The following is a 25,474-nucleotide window of genomic DNA, read 5'->3' as shown; positions in this document are numbered from 1 at the left end:
CAAACCATTTTGCACATCATATGTCCGAGCAAGGTGTTATCAGAAAGAGCTTACTTGCAAATATTGTCATAGATTGAATCCTTGTCTTATTCGGTGGTTGAAACGATTGATGTCTTTTGTCTAACTTCTCCCCATTTACAGCTATTTTACTTTGTTCACTTCGTGTTTGCTTCTTTTATTGTTATTTGGAATAATTAGATTGATATCGATTCTCTTGATTTCTGCAAATGATGGTATGGCCACTTAAAACCTAGACCAAGTTTTGAACCTATCGTCGACGTTGGTCCAGGCAAGCGCTCTCTTGGCCACTATGTCGTTCTTATTTTTCGTATTATTTTTTATGATTTATTCACATCAGCGAACCTAAACAGAAATCCGCGAAAGAAGCAAGTCACCCTATGAAATCATTCCAACTTTTGACAGACGCTCAGCATTTGAACCGTTCGGACATTACGTTAGTAAATTTTACCTTGCATGCTACAATCTTTCAATTAATTCCATGCTTTAATATTTAGATGGTAACGGTTCCAAGTTCACCTATTTTAACTGGATTTTAATCACGTTTAGAACCCTTCATTCAAAATCAATCTAAAAATTCCAAATTAAATTACCTTCCTCACGAAAACAAGTCAAAAGTGACTTGCAAAATAGCATTTGCTGCAGCAAAAGAATCTTCTCTATTGCGTGAAGATATTCTGCCAGATTTAAGTCTACGTACATTTTTTGCCGTTAGGAAGCGAAGTTAGTGATAGTTCCGCACTTTATGGAGTTGTCTCGTTTTGATAGGACGTTTTCAGATTCATGAACGTGTCACTTCGGATCCCTATCAAACTTTGGTTTGTGATGAAGCAGTGGCAGTTTCACTTCAAGATTATCATGGTGTATTCTCGCCTTGCTCAGGTAAGACTTCAATCCAGGTAAATGGGAGCTATAGTATGTCGTGGTGCTATTCGGGTGTACCAATTTGCAGTGGGTGGATTTTCCACTTACGTAAGCAGTAATTCACGGGTTTACTTGACTAATTAAGGCCTGCTTGATGTTTGGTTGAAGCGAGCAAACTACTTAATGGCATTTTGGGATGCTTCTTAGATAATTTATAAGGTTGCCATGAAGAGATCTGCAAGTGTTACATTTGCAAATGATCTTTTTCCTAAAAAACTCTTTTCAATTTTGTACCCGAATTCAGCCAAGTCAACTAATGATATACGTACGTATATGTATTTATCTGATCTTATTCACCATTCGCGACTGAATCTTGGCTTCACTTACATAGCTGATCCTTGCATTCCATGCTCCATTTTGTTCTGCATTATTATAATTTATAGGGACGATCAATTATTTAGGTTTATCCGGCACATGTGGCTTGATGGTACGTTAATATGCTAATCAATTTTGACCGCAAAAGAAAGAAAACATGAACCCAGAAAAAAGCTACAAGTATCTCCCTCGACAACCTGTATCTTCGAGGAATTACATAAAAAAAATCTCGTAAATTTGATGATAGAGATTAATGGATAAGCCTATTTTCAAGATGCTACTGGTCATTGCGATGGCGGAGCTGTGACCATTTTGGCCTTCGTGGCGGAGTCCAAACCATCGGAGCACACGCAGGAAAAAATGAACATACGCCGACGGACCAGTGATTGTTTTCTGCCTTGAATTAGGAATGATGGACCGGAAAGTTTGGCGGTGAATTCCAAATGAATTTTGGGCAGATTTTGCCCTCTGCTTTTGCTGTTGTGTTTTCCTCTCAGGCTTTCATTTTATTTTAGTGATTTATTTGATATTGCGTGGATGACGTTTGGGTTTTATGATTAATGTCTTCCAATAAATCGAAAATAAATTATTGATTCCGTGAAGATTTATGCCTCGATGTTGCAGAATTGAAAATTGGATTTCTGGGAATCAGTGCGTTTGATTTCATTTATTCTGTGATCTTAGGAGAGGTTCCGCTCTTCGGGAGGTAGAAAAACTTTGGAATGTCTCTTTGAATGTTTTGTAAGAAATTTTGTGTTTGCAAACCAGGTGATACATATGCCTTGTTAGCTTTTACTCTGTCTCAAGGTTGCATTTTGAACCCCATTCTCGAAGAGGGCGGGGAATGTTTTTGAAGAGAGGAGGATGACTTCCATATTCAGGCCCGATGAGAAATCACGGCGGTCATCCCCCTCTTAAAAAGTTATGGTGCCTGGAAGTGGGGTTTCTTCATATCGTCACGGTAAAGTTTGAATGCCTAACCTTAGGCCCAGAGATAGCTGAGATAGGGAGGAGATGCAGGGGAAAGATTCCTCCTTTCTAGTCCTGTTGGCAAATTTTAAGAGAATCCTCCCTTGAAAAGTGATGGCGCCCCAAAGTGGATTAACTTTTGAATTCTATCGCCTAAGAGACTATGGACATAGAAACGGAAAGTTCTCTCTTTTGAACTCCATAAAGAAATTGCGGCTATCAGCCCCCTCCCCCCGTTAGAAAGTTGTGGGGCCTCCAAGGCGTGGAGAAGGAGAAATTTTGACATCATAATTGTGATGTTTGGATTGACGCTGCCTCCTGGGAAATGCGTGAGGTGAGGGGCATTTTGGCATGATCATGGGAAAGCTTGATTTGTCAGCCTCACCCGAGGAGGGAGTAAAGTGGCTAAGTAGATGGCATTCGCATGGGTGCGGAAAATGGAGGGGCAGCAATAATTGTCCAATCAGTAAGCCTATTAATGGCACCAAAATTTCCCTTTTCTGGCCATAGTAACTTTATAAAGGGAGGGTGCCCGCTACATTGGAACGGGACAAACCTCCTCTTTCTCTTACGTATCCTTTTCACCCTCTCATCCTCCCACCGGGGTTGTTGTTCTTGTTTTTTGTTTGTCCCCTGAGACCCGGCAGGCTAACAGTCCAAACAGGAACTGATACAACTAAACACAAATTTATTTTGTTTGACTCTTTTTTTAATTAGCCGACATACAACCACGTAAGTGTCAAACCCTCCCCGAACAGACTGGATACGTGTTGCAAGCTTAACAGATGTTAGCCATGAATGTTTTAGGGTTATGAATGTTTAGTCAGCCACATAAGGGTTGATAACACATAAGTTGCAAAAATTAGGCTATGATGCATGTTAGTCTAGTCTAGTCGTTCTCGTAGTTGATGGTGATGACCAGGATGGATTATAAGTTTTAGTGTACCAAAAGATGAGATCCGGGAAAAACAGGATGCATTGTAGAATCGAGGGTGGTTGAGGTCCGAGCTTCAGTATTCTTTCGAGTGAATTGAAAGGCTGTATGCATCCTTCATTCGAATGGGCCCCAGCCCAGACCAGAAAGCCTGTAGCAACTTGATGCACGAACACATAGAGGCTGCTGGGTAGTTTAAAGGTATCTGACTCCGTGTGGATCAGGTACTTCTCTGAGACTCTACTAAACATTACGAACCATTGGAGCGCCGAGGGGTAATGATAGATCAATGCCAGAAACAAGAACGGGGATAGCAGGAAATGCGTTGCCGCCAAGAAACTGAAACTATATATTTTATAGTCTGACTCTAGCCTCCCTAAAGAAATACAAAAGGCCACCAATCATGCAACGATCTCTATTCAGAAAGATTTGTTGAAGGTGAAAAAACTTATTGTATTATCTACACTTAACCTGAAACTCGACGTAATCCTTACACTCGAAGGTTATGTGTTCGTTAGTTTCTCTAACCGTGAAAGTGTTATCAGACATCAGCAGCAGAGCCCCGGCTCATTCCCCTCTATGTTTCTATGTCCGCGAACCCAGATGAGAATGACCATGAGTGCGCCACCCAGACTGCCTAGGGCGTTTCTGCACTGCCTTACGAGCCTGAAAGATGTTATCGCTGAGTGAGGCCTTACTGACTGCTTGGCTGTCTGTCAGAATGGCAATGTTACGTTTGGTTCTTGGATCATGCTCCAGCCATCGACAAACTCTCAGTATCGCCAGTACTTACGCTTGGAATACACTGGCCAAATCTGGGACACCATACGGCTGTGTATATTCGAGAAACCCCTCACCGACTGCACGGACAATCTATGTTTTCAAACTTTTTGTGAAAAACGTTGTTATATGTGTGATTGGTTTGAAAACGATCCAGTAATTTTTATTCGAAAGCTGTAAGCGTACGCGTAGCCTTCGGTTGAATTATGGGTAAGGTAGCGTGAATGTTAGAGAAAATTGGTCCTTTGGAACGTGATATCGCTATTTTGCCCACTATGTGATGCAATGGAGAGTTTGTTTGAGTAATTTACAAGTGTGGAGAGAGTCTGTAATGATAGCAACCTTCTCTTCACCTATCCTGAGAGCCACTTTGATGGCCTGAAGCATGGCAAGGGGTTCGGCTGCCAAAGCCGAATTGACATCCAAGGACAAGCATGAGACTTGTGTTCTTCCGGAGCAACCACCACATAGGCAGAACCACTACGCATGAACGCAGGATCAGATGTGCGGAACCCGTTGATTTGAGACCCCTCATTGCCCTGCCACACGCATCCGTCGCCTGGGCGCAGGTGCCTTTCAAATCATACGACAGAATAACATGAACCTTATTAGAGGTTGCGGGAATAAAATTGGGAATCGCAGTGTCAAACAAGCGCCGGAACGACTTATAAATCGGGGAGAGACCATTTTCAGCATCTGGGTTCTGAACCACCAAATGATAGGCTTTGGAATTTCTTTCCTTTCATGTTCTTCTACCCGGAGGGGCCTTTTGAGACGGAGAAGCGTCTCGTTGGCCAAAGTAAAAATCTGGTGCAATGGGGTGGTTATGGTCAGCCCCAAGCATTTTCTCATCTACAAGCAGATATTGAGTTTAGCTCGTTTTGAAATTTTTTGTTGGCGGATTTCTAGTGGGCGTCGCGGCATACTCTATAATGGGCCTTACCACAGATCTATAGAGATTGATGGCCTTACGGGGCTCCAAGAAAAACCAGCTGAACAGTTAATCAACTTGCTTGCTGTTAGGGTTTTAGGAATAATGGAGTTCTACAAGTCTCTGACCGAACACGTCCTCGTTATCTCCCTACCTAAAAAGGTGATGATTTGACATGGGCGAGGGTAAGATTATTAGTTTTATTGAGCAGGGGTATTACCTCCCTTGAAGGATGTAGATTGAGATTTAGATGTTATGTTGATTGGTAAGCCCCATCTTCGGGATTCAACATCAAACGTATTTACCTGTGTTTGCAAACATTCGGAAGTCGACAACGAATCATCTCCAGTGGCCAAAATGAGGAAATCTATCAGGGCATTTATTATGCAGGGATGTTATGTGGATATTAAAAAACATTGGACTTAAAACACATCCTTGGGAAATGCCATTTCCAACTTGAACGCTGTCCAGCCCTAGTTGCGGGCGTTGACTGGACATTATCCTTGACACCCATAAAACAATTTCAGTAGGAATGTGACATTCTCATAAGCGGTCTTCACATTCAGTACCTTTTGCTATCGAAATGTGTAAAAGGATCACATTGATGCAAGCATACGTAGATTTGCCTGCCGAATAGGCATAACAGTTAGAAGGCAGGAGTTTACATTCATCAATGAAATTATTGATACGAACCTTGATCATAGAATTAAGCAATTTGGCAAATACATTTATGAGAGCAATAGGGCGGTAACTGGGCAAAGGTTCTCTTTCAGCTTCACCTCACCAACAATCATCTTCCACAGAAGTTTGGCCTCCTCAAATAGGAGAAAATTTGCGGTGCTGGATCTAGTCCTGAATCACCTATACGCGATTTGCTTCCTTTTAAAGAACAATGTAAGCGGAATCGTTCGATCACTCGTTGATTACTTATAATCGCATCCAGCTTCTCATGAGGTATGGAGAGGATCGTCAGTACTTGTTCTGGTTCAAATTGGACGTTTCACCTGATTGCATAAACTGCAATGATCCCGGTGGAGCCAGAGTATGTATACTTTCATTCTCTTCAACCTAAAAGTAAGTCGGGGTTAATTGCTAGAACTGGAAAATCAGGATCGGGGAATGCCAGCATGCCAGGGGAATTAAGATGCTATCAATACCATGAACGTACATTTCCAAACGGAAAAGGCCAGGAAAACGTTCTTACAGGCGAGTATAGAAGAAAAGAAACCTAACTAGACGAGCTAACTCTGGTTTTAGTGGGTGAACATTTCTTTAATTTTCAGTTTAGCAGGAATGGAGTCTTTTTCACTAAAAATGAGTCCTTCCATGTGAGATCACGGTCAGTACGAATATAATTTAGCAAGAACGCTATTTAAAATATAACCGAATGTGGTCGTCTCAAAGCATATTCGCATATCTTTTCTCATTGCTCAATTTGCACATAACCGCCCCCTACTGTTAGGAAAAATTATTCTTGCAGTTATCAAGACGAAATTAATTATAATCAACAAATTCTTTCTTATTTTAGGTGAGTTTACGGATTAGATGACAACATGACCCTCTGAGCTGTAAGTATAAACATTAATTACGTTATCTTAATAGCAAACTTTAATCCTTTCTGAACACAAACGAAATAAGGCTAGTTGACCTCCAAATGAACAGCATTTTTATATTTCCGAATGGTGGTAGTGATAGCCAAAAAGTCAAAGATTGACATTAGATCCAAATGCGTAACTAATTCCAATAAATTCAGCTGTTTTGCATTATTGCTTTATTTGTCATGATCGTTGTCGTCGAGGTTGTACAGGGCACTTTGAACTTTGGCCTTCATGTTGTCTTTCTTCCAATCATCCATTGCGTTTTCCCATTTGGAAATCCGAGCAGCGAGCCCGGCGCTTTTGGGGTTTCCCCACTCATTTTCATCTTTGTGCCCTCTCTTACCCTCCCTTTTTAGGTAGGTGGTAGATGGTCCATACGCTGAAAGGGGCCAGCCCATTGCAATTTCCGAGGTTTGATTAATTTAGAGACTTCAGGGTTGTTACATATTTAGTACAACTCATCACACATGAGCGTCCTGTTCCTATTACTTTCCTCAGAATCTTCCTCTCCATAGTAATGATCAGTTTTCGGAAGTCTGTGTTAGAGTCCATGTTTTACATCCTTAGCACAGCACAGGTCTTATCATGGATTTCTGCGTGAGGAGATTTGTTTTCCTGTGTATCAGCAGGATCGAGTTGAAGGGTCTGTTTACGAGCTGAATTCGTCGTTTTTTTCGTCAATTTTACTCCCATTTTTCGTCATTTGTACACCTTAGTAAATAAAGCTTCCTATATCTTGTTGTTTTCGTCAATAATTTGCAGGCGTACTTTTTTTCGTTTTCGTCATAATTTTCGTTAATTCATAGACCAACTTCGTTTGCTTTTTTATCAAGGTTTATAAAAATCTCCTTTACTGACGTGAAAGATCGTGCCATGATGTTTATATCGTCAGCATATGCGACGATTTTGCAGTGGTTATAGAGTAGCATGTCTTTTGTGTCCATAAGCAACTATGCCAGACTGAATAGTAGAGGTGCCAGCCCATTTCCTTGTTTTAATCCGACATTTGTTTCAAACCCATCTGTTAGGCTATTATTGACTCTGATGTGCGCTGTTGTGTGGGGAATTGTCATTCAGCTAAGGCGCACTAGCTGTGCTGGAATTCTTAACTCAGGCATTGCTTTGTATAGTACATATCGGTCAATACTGCCAAATGCCTTCTTGGAGTCAACCAATATTGCATGGACATGGAAGTTGAATTTCCAGCATTTTTATAGCACCTGTTTGACTGTAAATAGCTGGTCAATGGTCGATCTTTCAGTTCGAAAACTTCCTTGGCATTCACCAATCATCTTGTCTTCTTCTCTCTAGAGTTTTTGTGAAGATTTTATAGGACGTACAAACTAGTGAGTCTCTGTAATTGTCACACGTCAACTTGTCACCTTTTTTGTAGATAAACCATAATACATTATTGCTATACAGCCTCAAACTAAAGATTCAGGTGCTAAAACACCGATACTATCTTTGGATTTTTCAAAAATTTTCAAATTTCTTGCACCATGGCAACTTCCTTTCCTTAGCCTTTTGTAACTTCTGGAAGTTTGTGTGCTGGCGACCTGCAAATTTCAATTTATCTTTCTAGTGAACTGCCTTCAGTTACTGCTTTGCGGAGATATTTCGGAATATGTGTACATATACTTTCCGACAATAGCCTTCCAGTTGCCAGAATATTGGTGTTTTCCAACTCGAACTAGATTCCTAACGCTTCAGACTTGATATACTGTGGTTAAACGTAGTTACATATCGGCGCTTTGGAGAGCATTCTTTTTCAGAGCGGAATACCAGGATAGTATCTTGCTGGGTACCAACGAAAACTTCATCAAAAAAAAAGCCAGCTTCTGCATGATGACAAGTAACTTATGATATGAGTGTAGCACTCTACCCAAATTCACAATCTTACAATGTCCGGTGCCGGTTCCATCTCTCGTGTATAATGAAGCCTGTCACCATCAACACCAGAAGTGTTCTAAAATGGTCTGCGTAGGAGATTCATTCAAGAAGGTCTAATACCATTTATTGAAGCGACAGTGCAAAATGCCGCATGCTGTATCGCGATGAAATTTCAAAGCAATTTGACTCTTAACCGAAGTCCGCCAGGATCACATCGTACTTGCTCTCTTTTCCGTAGAATCCTTATAAGCTATTACAATGCCAAGAGGATTCAGCAAACCCCTCATCACCTTTTTTCTGTTTACGTTGTTCGTAATAGCATCGTAATAGATTGCGGCTTATGCTGGATGGATGCAGCCAGTACCTTTGGGTCTTCTCGGGTTCAATTGTTCAGTTTAAAATAAATAAGCACGATGTCCTCCGTTCCTCAAAAAGAAAGTAGATGGGATTACAATCTGCTTCGTGCTCTTCGTGTTGCTAATTATTCATAAGCCTCCTTTCACTGGTTTCCAACTGTGATGCCGTGCTGTGATAGTGCTCGAAATTTTCTCTGCCTCTGGTTGGCTTCATTCCTGATGAATACTGCATCACACAGTAGGACTGTTCTCACTTTTTCGGCATCATACATGCCATGAAGTGCTTTTTCTCAAACTGACACTGCGTAGATCAATATGAAGATCATTACTCCAATAATGTCTTCTTCAGCCTTTGTTTACAAGCGTGGTCGGTTCGTCTTGATCGGTTGTGCCATTTTGCATGATTCGATGGAACCGCGAAGCTTTCAAAGCCAGCATTCTATAATCCATCGTTGCTTCGGCCGGCCTTTTTGTCGTTTCCCATCGATTTCGATGTTCAGATAAATTTTGGAAAGTGAATTCTCATTAGCGCGAATTAGATGACCATACCATCGAAAACGCCTCTCTGGCAATTTTTCCGCGATTAGCGCAAACCCCGTATCGACCGCAGAAGTCTTCATTTCGGATGTGATCATGGTATGTTATGTCACTGATCGAATGCAACATCTTCGTTTCCATTATCGCGAGGGGCAATTAATTTTTTTTTATAGTCGACCAACACTCAGAACCATATAGGGCGACTGAACGAACGAAACTGCTGAAAATTTTGAAAGTCCCCTTAAATTCATCCTAGAAGTGGTTTCAGTATAAGTGATAATGCAAGACATACTTCTTGAAAGTTCAAAGGAAATCCAACTATTGTTAATAAAGTAAGCGAAGGTCAAATTTGTGTATTTCACATGAACTTCACGCACTCCTGTCATACACATCTCGTATGACGTCATCAATTAAATAAAGTGGACACATATGAATAGTGTTGCCCATGAGAGCATTATAGTTTCCTTTGTGGTTTGCTTTAGTTATTACTTATGCACAGTATTAATTACTCGAGGCAGATATATCTATATGTTAGTAAAGTTTGTGGGCGTTGAACTTTTTGGTTGTCCTCGGTGTTTGAATGAAACGAAAAGACTGTTTTTTGGTTAGTTACAACACTATTGTATTTATTCGCAGATACTAATCATCATTACAATCTAAATAAGAAAGGTTTTGGCCATCATTTTTAACTATTTTTTTAAAAATCGGTTTACTGTCTGTTTGTCTGTTTGTCTATCTGTCCGTTACACGCATTTTTCTCGGAGACTGTAGCAGCGATTGATACCAAATTTGGTGGAAAGGTAGAAACTGTGAACGCTCACGCATAGCGTGAGTTACATCCTTTTACGTCGAATTTAAGGGGAGGGGGTGTAAACTTTTTTTTCACCAAATATAACAGCGCAACAACCGGTATCCTGCCCTCATAAGGAACTCCACGCGTCCCGGTTTTGCGCCGAGGTTCACCAATTCGATATCCCCAAAAGCTGTCTGGCATCCTGACTTACGCCATTGCTCCATCTCAGGCAGGGTCTGCCTCGTCTTCTTTTCCTTCCATAGATATTGCCCTTATAGATTTTCCGGGCTGTACCATCCTCACCCATACGGATTAGGTAACCCACGCTTTGAAATCTGCTGAGCCGGATTTTATCCACAACCAGACAGCCGTGGTATCGTTCATAGATTTCATTGTTATGTAGGCTGCGGAATCGTCCATCTTCATGTAGGGTGCTAACAATTCTTCGAACCCTGTGGTGAGATGTTCCGAGCGAAATAGTTTTTGAAATCTGTAATAGGCTCTGTTGGCAGCCAACAACCGTGTGCAGAGTTCATCGTCATAGCTGTTATCGGTTGTGGTTTTCGACCCTGGATAGGAAAAATTATCAATGGTCTCAAAGTTGTTGTCTCCTGTCTTTATTGTTTTCGTTTGACCGATGCGATTCGATATTGTTAATTCTTTGGTTTTTGGCGCTGGTATTGTCACCCTGTACTTCGTCTCGCTTTCTTTAATGTGCAGCCCAAGATTCCGCACCAATCGTCGCGTGCTGGATCTGGATGAAGGCAGACTGTAGATCTCGGGTTATTTTTCCCATAATGTCAATTTCGTCAGCGTAGGCAGCTAGTGGCCTACGTGGACTTGAAGAGGATGGTGCCACTCGCATTTACATCTACATTACGGACAACTTTTTTCAGGGCCAGTTTAAAGAGGACGCATGAAGAATGGTATCAAGAGTGACCCTGCTTTTATCTTAATCAATCTGATCGATTTCGTCGGGACACTGAATTCTCTCATGGCTGTGTACAATTTTACCCTGCTATGCTATCATAGGCGGCTTGAAGTCGATGAAAAGATGGTGCAACTAATGGCCATATTCCAACAGTTTTCCATCACTTGCCGCAAGGAGAAAATCTAATCTGTTGCAAATTTGAATGAACTGAAGCTTCTTTGGTATGGCCAAGGATGTTCTGGGCGCATGGGGTTATCCCACCTAGTAAGATAGCGGAGAATATTTTATAAATGGTACTCGGCAACGTGATACCTCCATAATTGCTGCACCGCGTGATATCCCCCTTTTTATGTATGAGACAGATAATGGTTTTCAACTCGATGGATTGCACGGATTGTTTCTTCCTTGCTTAGTGGTGGCAGCATTTGTCCATTGTCTTCAGTTGGCGGGACCTTGAACTCGCCGATATTCTGGTTATTGAGTAGTTCATCAAAATGCCCAACTTATCACCGACATCCTGTTTGTTGAGCAGTTCATCAAAATACCAACCCAGTGCTCCAATATGGCCATTCTGTCGGAAATTCTGGAAATTCCCTTCTTGGTTCGGGAAGATGGGCATCGTGGTGTATAAGGCTTCATCCTGCCCCCTTGTTGGTAAAACTTCTGCGCTTGTACTTTTCCAGTTTGCAGACTTATTGGTTCTCCCAGGCTCAATTTTTTTGTCGGTGAAGTCACTTCTCCATTCGACGAGGTTCATGATAGGCCTCTGTGCGTACCTGCGTTCTTTGAGAGTGCAGCATTGCCCGGTATGCAGCATTCTTTCGTTCTGTTGCTAGTTTACATTGATCTTCGAACCAGCAGTTCCGAATTTTCTTGCGGTTGGGGCCAAGTATATTTGTGGCCGTATTAATGATAACGTACTCAGGTGGTTGTAACGATCATTTGTTGATGGTTCATCTGCAGGACATCTGTTAGCTGCGATCATGGTGTCATCCATTTCCCCCGTATTGGGGTTGCGAAGGGCGGTATTGTGAATGGCTTCAGTATTCACTTTCACCGGATTGTCAGAGGGGATTTTATGCGGTTGTAACTCGAGCCCGGAGCACCATGTCGCAAGATAGCGGCGGTCTATATTGGCCTCCATATATGTTCTGACATTCATTAAGGCTGAGAGGTGGTGGCGTTCGATCAACATGTGGTCAATTTGGTTGAAAGTGGTCCTGTTTGAAGGGGCCAATGTATGCTTGTGGACCGCTTTCCGAGCAAGTATTTTCAACAAACATTTCGGGCGATACTTCGGTTCGCTCAGCTACTTCGTAGAAGGTATCCTTCTCCGAGTCTGTAGGAGCATGAACGTTAATGAGGGTTATATTTCTAAATTCAGCTCGGAAGTGCAGAGTGCATAGCCTTTTGCTTATTTTTTCCAAGCCGGTTTCATGTTTTGACTGATTAAGAAACCTGCTTGGAGCACATGGTTTACTGGACGGCCGCTATAATATATGGTGTTGTGGCTCTTTGCTATAGAGCGGGATCCTGTCTAACACACCATGCTGTTACATCAGCCTTTTATTGGGACAAGGTATCGGCTAACTGCTGGGTAGCCTGTACAGGGAGGCCTTCATGTTTCTCCATCTGTAACTTTTTGTTAAGAACTAGCAGCAAACTTCACGTGAAGATTCAATTAGGGTTTGGTAGTAGTGGTTGCTATTAGTTTGATGCTCAATCATTAGTACTAGACCATGTCCCTCTGGAACCTATACTGCACTTTGACCCATTCTACTACCTAGGTGTATGGTACGTATCCATCCGCCTATGGATGCATCATATAAATCTTTGGAGTGCTTGAAATATGAAGGAAGTGCATTCTTATTTGGGTAATGCCACGAAGGAATTCCCTATTTCAGGCTTGATTACATTCAAGATCAGACAATCGCTGTTCATTTCATGAATATTCGAAGAATTGAGGGCACAAAAGTTTCTAAAATCAAGTATGGCTGCTGAGAAGAATGGAGAGCAGCTTATCAACTTATTTTCAGTAACGAATTGCGGAAAGCGGGGGCTACTTATGGACTGTTATTTTCCGATCTCGATTTATTCACTTATACTGTAATGGTTTTCCAATTACGCACTCATGTATCGAATTACCTCTAAGTGCACACGGCTCTGCAGAGACCGGCTGCCCGCCTGATGCATAATATATTCGTTGTTGAAATCCACTATCTGCAACGTGATGCATTACTAATTGCTATCAATTGATCTTCTTTCAATATTTCAATTTCAATTCACTACTTTTGCGATGTTATCTTCGAAACGCCATTAGTAAAATCTGCACCTCTGGTGTGTGAAATTCCCATTTTCTTATATTGCAAATTGCGAGCCTCGTATGAGGTTACTAATAGTGTTATTGATGTTTTAATTAGCCTATCGAGTAAGTAGCCAATTTCAATCTTTGTACGCAATAAGAGCCCAAGTCGAGGGGAGATATCTGCTACTGTGCCTCGTACGTAAATTTTACATTAAACCGGTAATTCTTAGTGTTCGGTATTTAAAATAATCTTTGGGACTCGTACGTCCGTATCTGAAGTTATGTATGCAAGAATAGCTGCCGGACGTAAAGGTGCATAGGAGAGAAAATCAGTTGTAATAAAATTTAAGTAACCGATGTTATAAAATTGTGCCTAGGGTCCAGTTAGTATTACACTTTGGAGCCAATTCTGCGTTCAAGACCAAAATTCTTTTTCATTTTCATATCATATACGTTTGGTCTTCTGATCTTACCTTAAATTATCATCTGTATGGAAAAGTATCTTCTAAAATGAATCGATTTTGATACTTTGAAGAAACGTTACGAATATTATAATCTAAACCGGGTTTTCCTGTGCTTTTTCAATAGTATTATCGACTGAATGGCTGGGTGCCTTTTAGATCACTTTTCTTTTCTATGAATTAAAAGCGTTTTTCTTGCTTTCCAAAGAAACTACTGAGCGTCGACTCTCACTGGAAAATTTCAAAAATTTATTGAAAAACGCCATAAAATATTGCTGAAATGTGCAATAATTATAATACTCACTGCAATATGGGAATTACGAGTGGTACTAAACTTTGCAGCTGATATTTATCTAAAGTCATGGCACCGAATAGAAGGGACTCTGGCCAGTGAATTGGAGTCGAAATTGTGAAAATCGCACGGTAGACCGCCTGCGTATTTTCGAATGGAAAGCTCATATTTTATATGACTGGGTGTTGCCAATCATTCAGGAAAATTATTGTCTTGTCATACTCGAAACGTTTAGTTGTTTAGATACGCGCTCCGATACAATTTATTATCGAATTAGAGACATATTATTTTGCAGTTGTAGGACTCGAGTTATTACGGCCGAGATTTTATGGTGTTGTATAAATACCGGCGAAACTGATATGCCAGTGACAAATGAGATCAATTAATCAAGATAGTTGGAAATCCGATGACTTAACAAAATTGTTTTATGGTTGAAACAGAAAGTTTGTATTATTTCAGGTGTTGTTCCCAGTGCCGTTGTTTTTGTAGTGTTTTTCTGCATATACTTTCCTAATGGACACGGAATGACTTTGAGGATTGCATGACGTTTTGCAACTTTCCTTCAATCAAATAATTGCGAAATTAGAGTTTTGGTAATTGCTTTTAGACTCCTTACTGATAATAGGTAATTAATATATTTGGGTGCATATTGTTTTCTAAGAACTACTAGAAGATAAGATATGTTTTTCTAGGAAACTTTATTTTTGACCAAGCCTGAAAACGCCACGAAATTTTGAACTTCCCCAATGACTATTATGTGTTTTTGGAAATAACAATAATATTAAACCTATGATTTTTTTCGATCAAATTTTTTTTCATCAAGGACCGCAAACCAAGCCGTTACAGAGTACGGTGGCCGCCGTAGCCACTGGGGAATTTGGTTTTGAGTGTGTGGTCTCTGAACACTTTAGGCATGTTTGGATTCACTTAAGACATGTATCCTGGTGGACGGGCTGGTCAGCGTGAACCATGATTTACTCGTCGACAAAACATGAACTCTATTTTACAAAAGATGAAGGGGGAATGATTCCGGGCGTACCTTCGGAGAACGAATCAGTGGGTAGCGACCCATGACCGCCCTTTCACATGAAACAGCCACCATTTACTGTCAGTGAGGGTAGGTAGGTTGGTAGGTAGATAGTATGTCGACAGAAGATATGCAAGCCGACTATACTTTTATTTTACTGTCCTGTCTAGAAAATGTCACAAAATGACACAATCATTTAATAAACCATATATTGAGAAGTATGAGGTTGCGAGTGTCTACAAAATTGGTTATATGCTCGCTATTTTCATTAGCTGTTGAAACCTTTTTCCCATGGGACCTGCAACTATCTACTTTTTCACCATCCATAGTTGTCCGCAGACACGTTGCAGGCCTCCTTAACAAGCTGTAGCCAGAAGGAATCTTTCTCGGCAATAGGTCGACTATCTGTGATGCGTATGCAGGGAAGAAACGAATCGTGCGGTCAGCTTATATAATAGTGAGTTTCATAAGCTGGCCATCAAATGGCTCAGCATTTTTAATGGCATCACGAAAACTCGTAGAGATGGCAACACCGGCACCATAGTGCATGGATGAGCTACCAAAATAGAGGCCAATTCGCGGTCTACGTCACAACCTCTGACATCACACCATCTCAAGTTTCTTGTAGAGGGCAAATATCATTGCGCCTATTTCGAAGAACGCTTCGCGACTCCTTCGTCGTTCCAGCAAGGGTATCAATATAGGCATGCAGACACGTATTTGTTTGGCTTGGACTCATTTACTTGCATCCTCACGTAGTCCATGGTGGATTCAACGAAAGATTTATTTATATTAAGTATAGCTGGTGACAGCTAGTTGCAGGTAATGAGAGAAGCACAAGAAAGCATTTTCAAAAATGATCAAAGCGATCATCATAAAAAGCCTCGGATAAATGCCAGCACGTTCACCTCAATCGAGGCGCAGGACTGACCCGGGCCCGGTCGAAAATTAAGCCAGGTTGCTTCACCTGAGTTAAAGCAGGGTAATATCTTGGGCGAGCTTGATTCTGACCGCATTGTCTCCCAGTGCACCGTTATGGTTTTTGAAATGAAGGCCTAGATTTAAATTGGATTCTTCGTCACGATTATTCAAATAATAAATTAGGAGTGAAAGCGCAGGTGGGTATGAACAAGAACTACTCTGAATAGTTTACTCAGAAAGGGGAGGGTAGAAGAAGAACGACATAAGAAGTTATACACTCCCCTCCTTCTTGCTGCCTTTCGCGAAGTCGGCTCGTCTGGATCGAATGAGCCATTTGTTTCAGTTTTAGTCTTTGTTCGAGTGGAGCCGAGAGCCTATCAAATCAAGATATAGAGTCGAAGCCATCGTTTCTTTGATCGGCATTTTGATCATTTCCCACCATCTTCAACGTTCAAGTCAATCTTAACCTTTGTCGCCATTTTTTTACGATTGATGTAAACCTATCGATATGGATGTCCACATTTTCGGCTGCGGTTATGGTGTGTTACGCCTTTAAGCCAATACAACATTTCCGTCCTCATTGCAGCGAGATGGTGTCCGCTGTCCACAGCCAACACTGAAAACCGTAGAAAGTGGCAAGCTGAAAGACACTACGGTAGATTTTACACTTGAGACGTTCTTTGATTCGTTGATCACAAAAATACAAGTTATGGAATACCACTTCATGCAATTTCGTTGCGCAGTTCATCGATGATTTATGATTACATTCTGCAAGTAGTTCTGCAGTTCGTGACAATCCCAGCTTGATTCATAGTTGTTGGAATGAAGTCGCAAATGCGGTTGTCAAAAATCTTCTTCTGGTATGAGATAACAATCGAATGGGGCGGTAATTTGACAATTTTACTGGATTGCCTTCATTTGTCCATATTGGAACGGTGGTGACTTCTTCAAATTCATCAGCTCATTCTACCGCCATAATTACGCGATTGAAGAACTCGTTGAGTCAGAGTGTTGGAGACCAGCTTTTCACATTCTAGAACTCCGCTGCAATGTTGTCAGATCCTTGGTTTTCTATCCTTTTGATTGCCTATTCGGCTTTTGTAGCCCTCTGCTTTAAATGTTGGCAGTGCTTGCGGAAGTGGTGGATAAGCAAATTCCTTCGTTGCTCCTACTCTGCTCGTAATATTCCTGTCACCTGCCCATCCACAATTCTCCCTTCAGACATTAAGGACGTGCATATGTCCAGGATATAATGGAGAAATCGTTTAGAGGACACATTCATACCTACATTTACGAGGATGACATTACTTCAGGTTCTGTAATCATGTAAAAAATTGCCAACCGTAGTGAGTTTCTACTTTACGTTATGGGCATTTAAACATTACCTTCAGTTTGCGCAGTTGTTCGCCAGATAATTTCTTAATGCCTATACATCTGAGTCTTCATTTGCTCACTTGGTTTTAGAGGTAACATCCTCAATGATTATAGTTCAAGGATCATTATTAACCCATAGTTTTCGTTAGGAATTATCTATGGTAAAAGTCTGAAAAATGAACATTTGCTTCTGACTGATTAGCTCATTCTTCTTCTCAGCAAATCTCTCTTTTAGTTTTCAGCGTTATTAGTCGCCGTTTCCAGCAGCGTATGAATTCAGGAGGCTTTTTTTAAAAAAAAAATTTGTGAATGTCATGGAAGGGTGGCATATCACCTTGCATTTATCCGAGGTTAATAACATGTCAGAACCCATCTAACATACATACGGACGATCTCCCAAAGGGATTCCACTTTGGTTCCGTATGGCATTCAACCTCCTTTCATGGCTACTGAATGTGAGCTGACACACTTGATGTAATTGAATGACATCAAGTTGTATACAGTTAATAATAATAATAATAATCGTTGGCGCAACAATCCATGTTGGATCAGGGCCTTAAAGTGTGTTAGAGCACTTCTTTCAAGACCGTTACGGTACACTAGGAGGCAATGTGGTCAGCATTGCGCTCGCCCGAGATTATTACCCTGATTTGACTCAGGTACTCATTTACAGCTGAGTCGACTGGTATCCGACGTCAAATCACGGTACAAATTCCACTGCCACCAGTGAGATTTGAACCGCGACCTTCCGTACGACAGCCTTGCGCTCTAACCACTCAGCTATCCGGACACTTTGTATACAGTTACTGATGACAATTTCAAAAGTCTGTTGTGAATAGTTGACATGTTTAGACATAATATTCGTGCCGAATCCAAGTCATCTGCAAAGGCTATCACTACTCGCATGCCATATTGGTGATCTCCACGTTCAAACTATGGCTGAGACATCCATGCCCGAGTTGATGATCTTAAGGGTGCTCTGCTGTCCGAATTCCTGGGACGATGTGGAGTTGGTGTTGAAATCGTATCTCTCGGGGAGGATTAAAATAAGCGGACTTAATATGTTCGCTATCCCTTCACTGGCTTATGCATTTGGAATATTGCCGCGAACGAAAACCGATCTGGAAAACGTCCGGCCGATGTGGACTACTATGTCCAAATACCGAATACATCATTAAAATTCTGCGGTGGGGCAGATTAACCTCCCTCGTGATATCGGAAGCAGAGGTGCGGTTGACGCGGTGGCATAACAGCATCGCCAAATCGTCTGGCTTCGTGCTTATTTGTACAGCAAAGAAAAGGCGAGTCCCTTGCCTTCAACTGTTTGTAAGGTAGATTGGGGGCCGACTCCATTTAACTTGAAGGATCGGTCTATAAATCCCTCGAGTCGGGTAAAGCCGGAGCATGAGTAGATCGATGAATGTAAGTCCAAGGAAATGCACGGTAAACACGTGAATTGCTTCTGACAACTATTTATTGAATTGCATTTTTCGAATGTGTGTGCTGGGGACCCCTTGTTGCTACCCGAGCTTATAAGAAGCTCATAATGAAAGAGCGGATAGAGAACGATCAATGCAGAATGCTTTGGACCACCTCATTTCGGGCTGTTATCTTATGGCGCCATTGTACGGACAGGCATAATGCTGTAATTCAGGTGATCCACCAAAACCTTGCATAAAAGCATCATCTAACCACGGAAACATGTCGGGTTTATCGGCAGAACCGCAGTATTGCTTTTAGTATGTATTGGGATCGGCAAGTTCTAACTTGTGCGGGCTGCTTCACGTATATTATTGATGTGGTTATACCCATAATAGCAACATCGAACAGAAATCCGTGGAGAAGAAGGTGAGCTAAGAGCCACTGGCTCGGGAAATCAAAGAAATTTGGCATTTCAAGCGGGTGATTGGAGTTCCCATAATATTGTCAGCTACAGGTATTGTAACTATACCTCTTACGGCTTCTTTGACCCTTAGTCCTAGTATCAGGTAAAATGCGGAATCTCCCAAGGTTGTGACGACTCAGAAAATAATTTTTGGGCTGACAATACAATTGAAACTGGGCCGTGAGGCGTATTAACGTACTTAAATCAAGACAGGAGGTACACTTCAGGAGGGGAGGAGGTGATAAGCAATGTGCTCAACTACCCATTTATACTGGTCGTAATAGAAATATCTTGCCACCAATGAGATTTAAGTAGCGACCTTCTACTGTGGCAGCCTGAACTATTCGGACGCAAATAAGAAATCCTGAAAATTGTCGAGTGTGAATTCTTGAGTGAATTCAGCGACCTTTTCGATTATCATCGCATCATCGATACTAGTTTACCATTGAACAGTATTTTATATTTTATTTAAGGAGATTCTTTTCTACTTTCCACGGACATCCTCACAGATACATTGGTTTGTCCTAGAGACACTTCCCCCTTGACGTTACTGTTTATTCTCCCTCCTATTAGTGCTTCTCCTAGACTCCGAATCATTTTAGCTACCCTTAATATACGGCAAGACATCGAGCTTCTGATGCTAAAATTAGGGTACCCCCTCACAGGTATAATTATCAGTTAATCAATAACCATCTCACAACGGTAGCCAGTTACTTGATAACTGACATTGAAGTGGTAGTATGACGATCACTGCGAATACTAACTATATTCATTTTCTTACAGTTGGTGATCCAGGCGACTTCATCTTCTGTTCCACTTTCCCGAATTGAACCCTTTCTAGCTATGTCTTTATGGCGCTGGTGGTTTCATTAGTGTGTCTTTCCTGACGATAACCAGTCAAGTCATTGAGAAACCGATTATAGGTAGGAACTTTCTTCAATATGGGGAAAATGAGAACCACATTGTACATCACGCCCCAAAGTATAATCGCATTTTACTGGAGAAGATACCCTACTGAGCCCTGGCGAGGTATGTCTTAGTTCCATTATAGTGTCTTTTCGACTCAACCCACTACTGTGAATGAGGACATCTATTTTAGTCAATGAACTTTTAACCGACACCCCCAACTGGCCAAATTGAACACAGTTTTGATAATCGTTGTTACCAGGTCAGTGGTGTCAATCGTAAAGTGGATTCGGAGAAAACCAAATTGTGTTTGCTATAGAACCTTCCTATATTCGGGAGAGAGGGGGAGTATTTTTTATTTGGACTGTGATAATTCAACTGGATCTGGTCTTTATTATCCGCGGTAAATCTGCAGAAGTTGACTCACAGTGATTGGAGCTATGGTGAAAATCTCCGGTGCTGGTTCATATTTTCCGTAGTCCTCTTTCTGTTGTTTTTATTTTATTCAGAAGAAGATGTAGGTGCTCGGCACTACAGTATGTCCTTTAAGCTTCATTAGAAAAAAATAAAGTACTTCTTAAGCATACCTACTTATCAAACTTTTGTTGGTGTCTACCAAGTCTATTCTGATAATAATTACACCTACACCTTTGCTTCGATACTACCGCCTGATCCTGTATGATAAATATTATTATTTTATTGTTAATCGCACCATTATAATAGGCCACATTTGTCTGTTTTGTGGAAATTTACTGAAAATAAGACTTTAAATGTCAGCATCACAGTAAAGTGAATAATCTGATGAAGTAATACAAAATCATTACAAGCTACGTGCTAATCGGGCGAACGTACACTCAAATATTCTTACATAAGAAATATGCAATACTGTTCATGCCTGAAGTGTCAAGCTCCAGGTATTAACAGTAAAACATCCACTGCTTCCAAAGTGCCCTTACCCATGTCAGTATTCATAGCAAAAGAAAGTAACAGATGAATCATATTTGCATATTTGCATTGTGTAAAACAAAACCTTATTAAAATCGATTCAATATTTGTCTGCCTGTCTGTCATAACCGATTTGCTCGGAAACGGCTGAACCAATTGTGACAAAATTTGATAAGAAGGTTCGGTCTGTGAATCCCACTACATATAGCAAATTGCGCCATTTTGTGTTGTGTTTGAGGGGGAGAGCTCCCCATGTATGCGAAAGGGGGTATACATTTTTTCACAGAATATGTTCATGTGGGGTATCAAATGAAAGGGCTCGGTTGGTACTTTTCGGAACTGATCTTGTTTCTGATATTGGGTGGTACATAGGGATCTGGAGTTTAGCAATTATTAAAGGAACGTTTTCCATTTTTAGTTATGTACGAATGGCAAACCATGCGTAGAGTATTAAGATAAGTTAAGATGATCGTAAAACCGTTATATTCAAAGTGCCCAGCTTTCGGTATCCCAACTTGTTAAGCAAATTTTACTATAATATATTCTCTTATCAACTCTTCTGAAAAAATCAGGGCAAGCACAATTCCAAGATTAAATAGCTGCACACTTATATATTCCAAACAAGGACTTAAGTTCCAAGACACCACATGAAATTATATTTATTACATTGATTTCACTCCAACCACGTTATGTACTCTAAAAGTAGAATTTCAGTAAATTAAGTGTGGTTACGGCTAACACGCAAACATTCTTTTATTTGATTAGGTCAACCATTACTTCATCGGGCGACATTGGGGGAATTGTGCCCATTTTCTGCATATTTACTATCTTTGCATTATTAATTTATGAGTAGGGACTTTCGTCGGTTGGACGGTAAATGGGCCATTGCATTTGCGAATAATACACTTTGTGGAAATTAATATTTATAGATATCGCTTATTTGCGGGGAAGTATTACCGAAAACTTATATTATTAGTACATAATAACATTAGCACGAAATCAGAAACTCAATATCTTAGAATGAATTGAGCCAATATCAAATATCCTACTTTTCAGAGCGGAAGCAATTTGATTCCTCAAAATGTTTATTATTTTAGTATCCTCCCTTACAAATGAAGTAATAATTCAAAGCCTGGACGTTTCGAGATTCAGCGCTTGTGGCTCTCTTTTGTAAACACTATATAATGACATCTGCATGTTCGTAGAGGGATAATTTTTATCCGCTCGCCCAATATTATATCCTCAGGCAGATTAAAGAGTAAGGAGAAGGCCCAAGTGGCTGCTATGAAATGGAGTAAGGATAAAACATATCGGGTTGGTTAGAAAGTGAGAAGGATGAGTAAAACGGGTTGGTGCCAGAAGCTTACTACTCACCAGCCATGGCTGAGTTGGTTGAACGCTATTCTCTCAATTGTCGAGCCGAATTTTGCCTCCGATGATACATGCTAAAAATTATTCTATTATTATTTTTCTTTTATTATTATTATTCTATTAACCTTATTGAAAATGAAGTAGAAACCAGAGAATATTTGGATGTCCTATGTACGACAGAAAAGTGAACAAGAGATACAAGAGTTGTAGCATTCGTGCTTATGGTGAACTAACACTCAAGGGGTTATTCTAGGGTCAGACACGTAAAAGAGGGCATCATTTTAAAACTGCTATAAAAAGAAAGCTGAAAAAGCTGCTTACTTTAAAATTGTATTCGCTTCTTTATAAGGCTTTCAAAATTAAATTTTCATGATTACAGAATATACCAGAAAATCAACAGCCATGGTATCGAGATATTGCAGTGTCAGTACGCAAAAGGAGCGACTCACACGGGGTAGATCCTGGTGTCCTGGTGGATGCAAAACCTACTGAAAGCCTCAACTGAACTAAGGAGAACGTTACCCGAGTTGTACAGCGAAACTCCACGCTTGAGGCTCGAAGAACTCTGTTCGGGATGTAGACATAGCCACAACATGAAACTTCCCTTAGGGCGCCAACCGCAAATAACCAGGCTGAAAATACATGCCACAGGAATTGTCCTGAGGCATATGAACTCGGGGACTATCCTGATTCCCCTCCTATGTTACCTATCGTGAGGCTTCGTGATCGAAGTCACTTCAGATGGGTTGCCGTGTAGACTTGGTTCTGATCTCTCAAGGCCTTGGAGCGCTCGCTAACTGTATTACGACCAGAAAATCAATGGGAATATAGCGTTTTCCAGTGCCATCACGAGAAGGCTCAATTTAGCCACTTGTTGTTGATTCAGTCGTCAGGGCTGCTGCCCCGTCTACGTCCTTGCTACCTCAGAGTGTCACTTGATAAGTGCATAAAATACGGTAAATTGGAGTCTAATACGAAAGTCTCAGGTAACGAAAGCTTAGCTATCTCGTTACTATTGTTTCTCCTGCTAATAAAGGATTAAGTTGGTTCCACGTTCAGGAACGTTTTGTATTACGATGGGTTTTGCTGACGACGTAGTGCTGGCTGCAGTGGGTAAACATCTTCACAATGCGAGACTAATGCGATAAAATCAGTGCTGTTAGAACTTGGTTGGATACGTTGACATTTGTGGAGGAAAAAATAAGAACGGTCATCAACTCTAAACATCCATGTTAGAGTTGGAATTATATTGAATTATGTATTCCAAGTCGACCATTAAATACTTGGATATTATTATAAAAGCGAAATTCAGTTTAAAATAGCACGAACAGTATACTTGCGACAAAGAATCCATCGCGACTATGTCTATAGCAAGGGTGATGCCGAATGTGGAAGTATACATGTAGGTGATGGACTACATTTTGGTCTATATAGCTCCACTTTAGAGAATGATACTCCATGCTTTATACAATGCTCATAAAATGAATCCGGTCTATAGAAGAATAGCCGTAAAGATGTGCTCTGTTTTTAGGACTGGTTCAAATGAATCATCATTTGGTTTGGTTTCGTTAACGGGGTCAAATCTCCTGAGGTCTTTGAAAAGTATTCAACTACAATTCGAGAAAGATCCCGGATCATCCACCCTGAAAGTTCCAATGCCGGTTAGATGGTTGATATCAAGGACCTCCTCCCAAACGTCATCATTTTCTGAGCTAGAGAAGTGCAAGAAGATTAGTGTATTTTCTTGCTATACAGATAAGCTTGTGTTAATAGTAAACTCGAAGTGAAACTTATCTCTTTCGTTGATTTCTGAACTGGCCCAAAGTGTCTATTTTTCACTAGTTGTAATGAACTTAGGGTAAATAGGAGGACCAGACGATCATCCAAATTGGCCGAGAACGACCTGGAGGGAAGAGCTATCCCAGAAACCTAAAAAGTTGGCGAAATTGACCGTGAAGGTCCGCCCGCAAAAACTAAAGCTCCATAAAAGCGCTCAGTCGATACGTTCTTGCACGCCTCTGTGCTAGCCAGGCTCGGGGATGTAGTGGGGGGGGGGGGGTCCTTGGAGCGTTTTAATCCCTCACGTGTCATTAACACATAATTAACATGTCTATACCGACGCATGGGTCCGCACCGGATTTCAAAATAGACAACAGACGAAGGAATTCGCGACGCCTAACAAAAAAAGAACGCTAACCAAAACTGGAAAATAAAAAAGACGCTTCGACCGCGCGCGTGGTAAGTCTCCGGACCTGAGTGCCGCGATCGAGGGGGAAGATCCACGACGGATCACAATCCCGATCATGGTTTCTTCTGCATCAGATCAAGATTGAGGCGCGGCCCCCGGGGTTTCCCTTCCCTTTCTTAACATCCTCAGGCCATCATTTTAGAGGATGTCCCTAAAAAGGTTTTGCGGGGTCAAGGAGGAAGCGAGAGCAAAGAAGTTCTCAAATCAATAAAAATTCTTCAAAATTCCTGATATATTGATCCACTCCAAACAAAACAAAGATAAAAAAAACAAAAGAAAATTGAAAATAATAAAATAGAAAAGAAAAGAAAAATTAAATTTAATCAAAGAAAAAAAGAAGAAAAAGAAAAGAAATGAGATCCAATAAAAAAAATTAACACTTACACGTTGATTCACTCCGAGCTCGGCGTCGTGTGTATTGTGGATTAAAAATATTTAGAACATGAAAATATTAATTTCAAAATTTACTACTGCATTTTCCTTTTCGAAGAAAAAACCTTTGAGAGTTTGTGGTTGCTTCAATGGCTGGTTTTTGATGCGTCGCGTTGCGTACAGTTAGCAATGGACTACGCTTCTTGCACTACCAAACTCTTAACCAAAATCTCTTAAACCACTCGCTGTTCTCCGGAACGGACACATATCAAAATCGCTTTAACCCTCTTCTCGCTCCAGCCTTAGCCTTCACACCTTATGTGCGAGCTTCTGGGATGCGCACTGGGATTTTCTCAAGATCGGGCTACGAAAACGATACTTTTGGTTTTCA

At 40.9% G+C, this 25,474-nt stretch overlaps 1 protein-coding gene across 2 annotated transcripts in view; it reads left to right on the top strand.

The window, feature by feature from the left end:
* LOC119655166 (cadherin-86C) overlaps positions 1–25,474 on the top strand; it is a 784,156-nt gene that overhangs the window by 56,579 nt on the left and 702,103 nt on the right. Inside the window, exon 2 of one of the 2 annotated variants that reach the window (XM_038060926.1) lies at positions 6,400–6,439. The exons of the other annotated variant lie outside the window; for it this stretch is intronic. The gene's annotated coding sequence lies outside the window, so the exon portion shown is untranslated. The remainder of the gene's footprint in view (positions 1–6,399; positions 6,440–25,474) is intronic. 2 annotated transcript variants of the gene reach the window in all.

The sequence above is a fragment of the Hermetia illucens genome, chromosome 1 (assembly GCF_905115235.1).
Source record: "Hermetia illucens chromosome 1, iHerIll2.2.curated.20191125, whole genome shotgun sequence".
Taxonomy (NCBI): domain Eukaryota; kingdom Metazoa; phylum Arthropoda; class Insecta; order Diptera; family Stratiomyidae; genus Hermetia; species Hermetia illucens.
Note: the sequence above shows the minus strand (reverse complement) of the source record. Positions and strands in the feature narration are given on the sequence as shown.